This window comes from Pseudochaenichthys georgianus, unplaced genomic scaffold, assembly GCF_902827115.2.
Source record: "Pseudochaenichthys georgianus unplaced genomic scaffold, fPseGeo1.2 scaffold_454_arrow_ctg1, whole genome shotgun sequence".
NCBI lineage: Eukaryota > Metazoa > Chordata > Actinopteri > Perciformes > Channichthyidae > Pseudochaenichthys > Pseudochaenichthys georgianus.
In genome coordinates this window covers 169509-180195 of record NW_027263019.1, presented here as the reverse complement: position 1 = coordinate 180195, position 10687 = coordinate 169509, and positions in this window count along the sequence as shown.

The window sequence follows — 10687 nt, the reverse complement described above, 5'->3', positions numbered from 1 at the left end:
TGATTGGGTTGGGCATTTAGGCTCTGGGGTTTTGCTGTTAAAGAGGCAGGTAGTGTGTGTGAGATCCTTGTGGCTGCAGGCTGTGCTGTGCTCAAGGAAACAACAGCAGGATTAAGGCTGTGTGTGTCATTGTGTTCATGCTGTAATAAATGCCCACACCGGGTTGTATTTTGGACGTTCTGCCTCTGCCTCCTTGCTTGGTCGGGCCGCTCAATTGTCAGCCTCACAGTGCTCCATCCTATTTTTACCCAGGAAATAAGTGCAGTTGATCTAATGACAGTGTCATTAGCACACAAAGGTATTTATTGATTTCATGTTCAGAAATTCAAACCTACATATAATTACATTTGTAATTAGTCTTACCCAATCAGACGCTGGTTGTGGCTGCCTGAGAGGTCTGATAAAGGTAAACAACAAATATATTTAAACTACTGTACTGTTACAATATTCTGCTTCTTGTGGCACAAAATAATATGTTGACAATGTTTTATTTTACCCAGGCAAACTGTTGTTCATTCTTGGAGTGCTCACTTTGTGAACATTTGGAATGTCCCACACCTGCATACACACAAATGACTGAAATAAAAATAAATTCACTTTAATTAAGAATAAATGCCACGATAAATCCAAACTGACCAAGGTACATTATATTGTTGACCGTCCTGTTAAACCCCAAGGTCCCCGTCGGCGGGGACCCTGGTTTATTTTTTCACGACACTGTGTCTCAGGGGATCTTAATATTTAAGAACCTATTAATGTGTTATACCAGTTTAACGGAAATAATCTCAGCTAACTGACGATACAAACCATTTTTACCAAAACAAAACACAAGTCTCATAAGAAGCATCTAAATGACCCCTTAGTGAAATTTGCTAACGGGCATTGGCACAGAACTCAAGATAAAAGTACCCTTATTACTTATCGTAGCTGCACTTACAAGATATCCGATTAAAGCTGAGGTTCCACAGATTATTTAGGTATATAGTAGGCTTGTTTGAGACAAGCGAGACCTGCACAGACCTGCACATTTGCGATCAACGTCTTGCTAGTGCGTTGCATGATGGTTAGTCATTTTGTCCGACTTGCTCTGGAGGCTCGCCTACATGAGACGTTGAAATCTCGCGGGACAAAGACGCCCGCCTTGAGAGTGAGGCGCGGCGCAGTTGCTCTCCACGAGCTGCGGAAGCGAAATTCTTGATGGGAAAGGACTCGCTGGTATCTCGAGCTGAGCGCTCATTGGTGGTTTTTACCCCGTGCTGCTGATGAAGCTCTCCCATTGGCTGGCAAAAGTTTGTTGTTGTTTTGTGTCAGTTTTACGTCGCCACATCCATTCCCATTTGTCATCATTGTTCAACAATGTTTATCATCATGAAAATAATATCTATATATTTGATACTATACTTGCACAGCTTACCGTTTTCATACTTTATATATCTTAGCATACACACTGTTCATACTGCTCACAGGCTGATATCTAGTGTATTCATACCCCTCACTGTTTATTCATCATTCAATTCATTCTATATTTTATTCTGTAGATTGTGTACATTACTTTCCACTTTACTGCTTGTTGCACCTGGTTAGAAGCTAAACTGCATTTCGTTGTCTCAGTACCTGTAATATTTGCAATAACAATAAAGTTGAATCTAATCTTGAGCAGGAACAAATGTATTTACTTAGTACATATCTGACATTAACGATTAAACACGTGTGCATTCTTTATAAATGCAAACCGAGTCAAGCCGACTCCGGAGGTGGCGGTATGCACCTTAAAGTTGTTTGCAATCCGCCAAAAAACCGAGAGAAGAAAAGAAGAAGCCGACCCCGAGCTGTCCGACTTCGGCCCATTCCCAAACCGCCCCCTACACCCTACCCCTACACCCTACCCCTACACCAGGGGTCTTCAACTAAAATTCAATGAGGTCCAGTTAGAGAAAATCTCCCCATGCAAAGGTCCGGAACATCAAAATGTCTAAGTTGCTTCATGAATTAGTGTGATATATATTGAAGTGACCTGTAGCTTTATCAACGTCTGCATGTAATCAACAACTGACTGCCAATCAAATAAAGAAAGTACAATTCAAAAACAACAATATTTATTGTCAATTAACATTAAATACTGTGGATATGTGTAATGTTTAAATATTGAAGTTAAATGCATCAATGTGGTGCACTTTGAGAGCAACATTAAGAGATCTATGGATACATCTCTCAACACCCATATGAAACAGAACTGTAGCATATTTTCCTTTTTGGATATTTTACAAATCACTCCCCTTTTAAACTCTATTCTTGTTATTTTTAACAACTTTTTTGTTGCTGTCATATAGTATTTTATACCTGTTTTTCATTTTGTCTCATTAATAACTATAATGATCATATCAAGGTGTGCCTTAACCTCACTGAGCTGAGGTTATTTGAGCCTCTCAGGAGATAGCTCTCTTCCACCTGGTTGTAGAAAAGCTCTTTAAATTCGTTAGCATAGCTAGCTAATGTTAGTGAATTCTAGAACCCTGAAGGCAGGAGAGACTGAAAAGAGTCAAGGGAAGCTTATAAAAGTTAACAGCATTTAATTGCACAAAAGATGCGGTGGTGTACAAAATGAAATGTGCGAGTGGAGGCGCTCTCCTCATCCGCCCGGTCAGTCCAGGTCAGCAGGAGGAAGAGGTCAATCCTTGGCTTGCTCTTCCTGTTGTCATCTGAGGTCTTCTCCTATTGGCCGGCGTCGTCGGGGGGCGGGTCCAATGCAATTCCTGCCTTGTTCTATTGTTAAATTACATAATTCTGGTGTCTGTGGTTATTTAAACATTCCCTAATAAACGTTATTCAGCGGCAATAAATGAGTGCTAAACCCAGTGTGCTCAGTGTACAACATCACATGTCATTTCACCGTTGATTCATGGTTTGAAAATGCAGCATTTCGCCACATGCTAATGCTAACCGGAAGTGAAGCATTTTCAGAATAAAAGTATTAAGTTAATAGTTAGTGAACTTCAGGTTTTTCAGAATAAAACTGATTTAAATTAAATAGTGTATTTAATTCAAATTACGCCATATCAACATTGATTTTAATTTCTAACAATACCTCCTTACATACCCTTTAAGGTATGTAAATAATATTGAAATCAATGAGTTCTTCATCCGAACATTGCATGGTACATAACTCATAAAAGTAAAAAAAAATACAAATAAGAATACATATTCATCATAACTATGAAGTTTTTCATTTGTGCATAACTTTTAGCTTAAACCTTTAATGTCACTTCGTAAAATAGCAGCAATTAGCTTGGTATGGAAAACGTCTAACTCCCTCCTTTCACATCATAAATCATCTTCTTACTGTATCTGGTGTAAAAGCCCTTGTTCTTTTACAAAGTATAAGAAGGATTAAACTATCTGAAAATAGCTAAATATTACTCTTTATTTACTTCTACTGTGTCTCTGGTGTAATTTCTGAATCTCTGCTGGTTCTAGTAGATATAGTTCTCCCCATCCACATTCTTGTTGGTTGTGGGACAGAGGAATAATAATTCAGAACCTGCTGATATTTGAATCTTACTACTGGGCATATGTTACAAACAAAAAACATCTTCATGGTGAACTAAATAAAATCCTTGTAATATTTCTCAAATCTAAATATAACAATGAACTATTCCTGTTTGTGGTAAAGACACACACTAACGTTATGTAATACAATTTCATTATGGATTCAAAAACAACTAAAGTCATGATGCTGTCAGAGTAAATGATTTCCTGAGTGTATCTGTCCTGTAAGGTACGTCATTCTCTGCTTGGATCGTGTGCAGAAATCCGATCGATTGCACCTGGCAATACGGCTTCCACCTGTCCCGGTCTCATTACCTTACTATGTTTTAGCTTAACTGTAATATGTTCTTTCTACATTTCAAACCTCAGTTACTCTAATACCTGTTCAAATATTACAAAATTGTTTCATTATCACAGGTCAACTTCTTCGGTATTCCATTCTGGAATTACATCTCTCTGGTAGCCCCTTGGCCACTGATTCTTCATCTGTGTTACCTGTTATAACTAAATCAATATTAGAAATGTCAACATCCATCAAACAGTATCTTATCCCCAGATATGGAGCAGGTTAATTATAAAACTATCATTCAATGCTCAGTTTGAACATCTGGGTTGGGGCGGTAAGTTTCTGTCAATCCTTAAAAGAAACATTTTAATTGGGAATTTTACAGCCATGTTGACATTATACATTATACACACTCCCCCCTTTTTACACATGAACTCATGTGTCACAAAACCCTGTAATGGGGAGTGGGGGAAAAAAACTGTCAGGTAAATATTGGTTAGGCACATAACGAACATTATTTACAATTTTACATCCATTATTATTATTTCCACAGTAAACACTTCAGTGAAAAGAAGTGTTTCTCTCCGTCCTTCAGATTTTAGTTTGAGTTTTACATTTGCAAACCGCCAACTCCTGTGGGAGCAAAATATCAAGTAGATTAGAAACGGGTCACATGTGCGGTTTCCCCTTTTTGTGGAATCTTTAGGAAATCTCTCGTTTCCCTTGGAGCTCCAAAATAATATGTTAGTTCAAAAACATGCTTGGTTAGTTATTGTTTTAGAATCATGCAGTTACACTGATCACATGCCGGCATTCATTCACACTCACACCGTCTGGTTGTCAAGTCAGGTTTGGTCAGGTACACCCCAGAGTCAGTCATGGACAGTGCTTTTGTCACACTGTCAGTCAGGGTCAAAGGTCATTTGGTCTCGGTCTTTTGGCCATGTCGTGCTCTGCAGAGTCTTTTCAGAGGTAATTCAGCATAGGCGGGTACCCTTTATCTACAAAAATATATCATATTCGGAGCGCCATTCCTTATTCATTCACGATTTCAACTATGATTTTCAAGATGGTTCTAACTTTTCATTGGGACTTCTGCCTCCCACCTTTCCTGAAACTTGGTACAAAACTCACTTCCTTAGAGTACTACTACTACTGCAATTCATTTACACCCAATTAGTATTAAAATGTCTAATAGATATATTTCAGAAACTTGTGTAGATCACTATTATCTTGTGTCAAAACATTACTAGGATCTGTGTAGCTCTGCTATGCATTTCATAGCTCATCTTCAATTCTGGTCAACCTAAAAATCAATGTTAAACTCTTTAGCAGTGTATGGAACCCTGGATGTCCGAACATGCAACAATTACTCCCTCCTTTATCAAGGATTTAAAAACAGAAGTCATTTCATATTTCCAACTATGCCACAATGGTGAAATCAATTATTTAGATTGGAATACTATATCTGGCTTGGCACTAGCTCTCCCTTTAACATTATCCATACAGATAAAGATTTGTCTTATAGAGTGGTTCCTAAAACTATCCCTTTAATGGTGATCAATATTGTAACAAATGAGATCACTACTTTATTCACACGTGAATAAAATCTCTTAAAGAATATGTTGTTAACATGATGAAAAGATTGAAGAATATGGTTCTACTCTGTCATGTCTCCCCCTTTATCCCACAGTGTGTTTTAGGATGATTTTCTCATTTTACTTTAATAGTTTCCTCTTGACTGCTATTTTTATTTATCAAGTCTAATTCATGGTTAATAAATATGTTTGTCTTTACGTATTTATGAAGTTAATTCAAGTTCTTTAAATGTGCGTTTTGTGAATAAGTGTGTTTATGTGTAAACTCACTCATTCCCGTTCTCCTTTTCTCCTCCCCTGGTTTTCTCAAGCCGTGACCCCGGCCTCCTCACTTCTAATCGACCATGTCAACTCCTCTGATTCTGTCTTCTCTTCAGTCCATCAGCTGTTCAATCCATCCGCTGTAACTCTTTTAGGCAGCCATTGACCCAGTTACATCTGCAGCCCCCATCATGCCACTGTTCTTGTACTGCTTTGCATTTCATCTCCTCCTTTACAGTCTCTCTGCTGTTTTTATGGAGGGCGGATTCTGCTCTCATGTCCCACACTTTGCTCTTGTGCCAAATGTCGTGGCTCAGCTTGGAACTTCATGGTCCCGTCTGAGGGACTGATGAGCGTAGATCTCTGCCTGTCAGCATGCTGTTTGGTTCTGGATGCCACAGGTGGAGATAGTTCTGGCTGCAGTCTTGTTGTTGTTGTTTCAGCTCTGGTTCTCTGCCTGTTCGATGGAGAAGGAGGAGTCTCCTGTTGGGTTAGGTCTTTTGTCTGCTTGGAGGGTCGGAATCGTAGCCTTTCTAACTCAGAGGGGGAGTCCAGGTCTCGGGACGCATTACCTATAAGAAGTCTAGCACACTGAGGTTAAATAAATCCAACCCTTTCCACTCTGACTCTTTCTAATCATACTATCTGTCTTAATTGTTAAATGCCATCTTGTGACGGAGCAGATCACATGAGTGACTGACTCCGCCACTGACAGCCGACACACACACGCACACACAGTCACACACCAAACATTTCCTGCTCTCTTCCTAAAAAGAAACAATGCAATGTATTATTTATTGTGTGTTTGTTAATTTGTTAAATGATTATGTTAAGAGGTGGTTAACCTGTTTATGTTTGGGTCCGATTGTTATATTGAAATGTGGTTTGGAGTGTAATTGTTGTCACCTGTTGACGGTAAGCCTGGTGGGAGGGGCTACGGGTTAATAAGGGACGGGGTTGGCCCTGGAAGGGGAACTCGGGGAATGTTGCACAGAAGGTAACAGCTGGGACGTGTTCGAGAGATCGTTGCAGAGAAGGCAACAGCTGAACACGTTTACTCTCCGGGAGTGATGGACGTTTGATTTGGACATTTATTTATTCTGTTTAAGTTGTGCTGGTTCGTTATTTAATTTTGTTGCTGCTGTTATTAAAGTTTTGGAGCTTAACCCAACCGACTACGCCAGTGTTTTGAACGGAGAAAAAAAACCTAATTGATGTCTACTAATGATATTACAAAAACTCACTCTAAAAATTGTTTCATCCATTGCTACATTTTTACCCAACACAACTCTTTCAGGAAACCATTTTCTCCTATAAATTGAAAAACGTACATGTTTCCAGCATCACATATTCCACACACTACGAAAGAACATCTCCATATTTTCTCCAATATTTTAAATCCCACTGTTTCTTAGAACAATAGTAAACCTTCAGAGCACACTAATCAGATCACAGCAATGCAATTTGACTCAAGTGTAGGCATATGTCTACTTTCCATTATACTTATTACTTTTGCTGAACATTTATTTATATTGTCTAAATTCCTTGTCTATGATGTGCAAACAGTTCGAGTGTAAAATATGTTTTTCTCAATGTATTTACACTCTACAGATTCTTGAGTTTACTCATCTCCTGGTGCTGTCCTTGTAAAAAAATGTTCAATTCCTTATTGTTTTGTACCAGTTTTCCAAAATCAGTTCTAACTGCCGTGCTGTTTCAGGAAAGGTGGCGGTACGGCTACACAATGTGTAAGTGGGTGCCAACATGTTCCCTTTTTAACTTTGATCCGGAGTGCATCTGCAGTGCGTTCTACAACTTCCCATGGTCCACTCCATACAGGTTGCAACGAGTTCATCTTGTGGATTTTTACATTTACCCAATAACCTGATCCAACAGAAATATTCGTCATGGCCCTGGCATATGCTTCCGCCTCAATATTTCTAATATCTAACACTGGTTATCCTCTGTATTGTGAGGTGCTACCTTGTGGTGGATATTGCTGAGTGGGGCAATCTCTGGCCAGATGTCTACAATCTCCACATATGAAGCAGCCATCATTCCTTCTTCCTCTCCATTGTCCCTTTTGTTGATGCTGTATGGGAGTGTATACCTGTGCTTGCGGCTGTACTTGGGTAGGAAGATACACAGGTATTTGCTGTTGAAGATACTGTGGTGCTTGTGGCTGTACTTGCTGTTGAAGATACACAGGTGTTTGCTGTTGAAGATACTGTGGTGCTTGTGGCTGTACTTGCTGTTGAAGATACACAGGTGTTTGCTGTTGAAGATACTGTGGTGCTTGTGGCTGTACTTGCTGTTGAAGATACACAGGTGTTTGCTGTTGAAGATACTGTGGTGCTTGTGGCTGTACTTGCGTAGGAAGATACACAGGTGTCTGCTGAACCTGGTTTGGTGGACATACACTTCCTCCTCCGCTTTGTTGAACTGTTGGAGGTGTCCACCCTGCCTTCTCTGCTAGTATGGCCATCTGCTTTGTCGATTTGTTGTTTTTATTAGCTTTGGCATCTTTCTCAGCTACTTGTATCTTCAAAAGTCTTAGTTGTAGTGTTTTCATTTCTTCGTAATTTTCCCACTTTGTTGCCTGGCATTTCATATCGTGGTGAATGAGATGTAGTCTCCATTCTTCAATGGGTTTAGCGACTAATCCCACCACGTCTCCCAGGTCTGCCTGCACTGATCGGGGAAGGGCTTTAATGACAGCGTTCTTCCACAACATTACAACAGCCGGAGAAACGTCATGCCGTTCTCCAGTGTAGTCCTCCCACACTCCTTCACATCTCTTCAAGAAGGCATGCATTTCTTCCTCCGTGCCTTTCCTCAGGCTGTTGAGGGCATGTAAACTGCGTGTTGTCGGGTAGATGTGACGAATAGCAGCCCAATAATTCGACCTGATATTGTTGAATGAAGTTTCATCTGGGTCATTTGTGCAATTGGCCTCGGAATCTACTGCTCTTGCCCCTAGTCTTCCTTCTATCCGTCCAAGCAGGGCTCTCATGTCTCCCAAGCACAGGTGGTCTTGGACAGTGTACTTCTCCAGATCATTCACCCACTTCTGACCTCCTTTGGTGAGTGGAGGTAGCTTTGACACTAATGCTTCCATGTCCCTGTGAGTCCATGATTGGTATTGAAATCCTCCGCTTCCAGCCGCTATCAATGGCATGAAGGTATGTGCACCGGTCTTGGTTCTTCTAGTTTTGGGGCATGTCCCAGGGTAATGTTGCTCGTTTCCGCTGTCGTCATTTTCATCTCCCTGTCCATTGGAATAGTCAGGAGAGTAGTTTGTCCGGCGTTTTCTTTGAGTTCTTTGTTCTTCTTGTTCTCTCCTCTGTCTATCTGCCATCATGTCCTGGAATCTTACATCTTCTTGTCGTCTTTCCGCCAAAAGTTGTTGGTATTTATCTTCCTCCCTTTGTCTTTCTAGAATAATGTCATTATGGGCTTCATCTGCCTTTTGTCTCTCTTCCATTCCTCTGATGAGTTCTGCTTCCATTCTTTTGTCGAGTTCCTCCAGTCTTCTGTCGAGTTCCTCCATTCTTCTGTCGAGTTCTTCCTGTCTTCTGCCGAGTTCTGCTTCCACTCTTCTGCTGAGTTCTTCCATTACTTGCAGATCTTCTGCTGCTACCACATGTAAACTCTTTGTCAATCCCTGGCTGGTATATTTTAGAAAGAGAATCAGATTTGCAACCATAACTTTTCTTTTTGCAGCTTTTTTCATAGCGTTTTTAGCAGGTCCATACCGAGGGGGTTGTCCGGCTTTGATCCATGCTTTTTCCTGTTGTAGGTATTCAGCATTCTCATGTTCAACTACAGCTTTTCTATGGGCTTCCGTTGGTCCAGGTTGATCATCTGCTGGAATCAATCCTCTCGTTTGCCACTGCTTGAACAGTTCCTCTATTTGGTTCCATGTCTTCTGTCTTTTAGTGGGAACTGTCCCAGCATCTGACCAGGTGTTTACTCTCGCCTTAATATCTGCAGTTGTGCCTGGTACTGGGAGTGCTCTTAACTTGGTGTCTTCTGGCGACATGTTTCTTAAGTACACGGATAATATTATTAAGTTATCAAAAATGAATTACTAATCCTCTGAATAGTACCTTTGTATTCTTTAACCAGATGCTAATAACAACAGATCGCCACTGTGCTTACAACTAAAGACACAGCCACGCAAACACTGCGGCATGTGTACGGCTCCTTATGGGTATTGCAATATTTTAAGGGCTGGAGCGGCGTTCCGGTGCTCAGCACTCCTTTCAGACGAGACATATACCACGTGAAGACACGTTACGCTGGTGTTGTGTTCATGAACCTGTCCTTGGCCAGGAAAAACAGGTACTCGCTTGTTTAATTATTTTTGCGGTCTAGATTTCTTCTTCTTTTTTGAAGTGAGAAGTTGTCCGTCTGTCGGACTGACTCCCTCCCCCCCACCCCCAAAACGAAAACTCTTCGGTTCTCCACGAATTACACAAGTCACCCAAATCAGCGTTAAAAAAGCGGGAGGTGCCGAAAATTCCCCTATTAATGTATTGATTATAGCTCCGGGTCCGTATAGGTCGGCGTCTGGGTCCGGATCCGGACCGCGGTCCGCCTGTTGCCGACCCCTGACCTAACATGTACATCACTTCGCTGTACAACTTTTTTTTGTTTATAAAACGGACAATTCAAATCAAGCAATCTGATGTTTCTTAGTCGTGATATAATGAGCATATATCCCGGGTATAATTGTAGTTACTTTTCACAAGTCAGTATCCCTCCGCGTCTGAGAACCGTTACAACCATATGGTTACAACCAGGGGCGTCGCCTGGGGTAGGCATGTTTTTTCTTTAGCCCCGGACAAATTATCCCTCAATAATATAATACATTAACCTACTTTACCTATCGGACGGACGGCAGAATTGTAATTTCCCATGTTCGGTGAATGCAACACAGAGACAAGACGACGCCACCAGACCAATCAGAGAGTTGCATGGAAATAAACGTGTT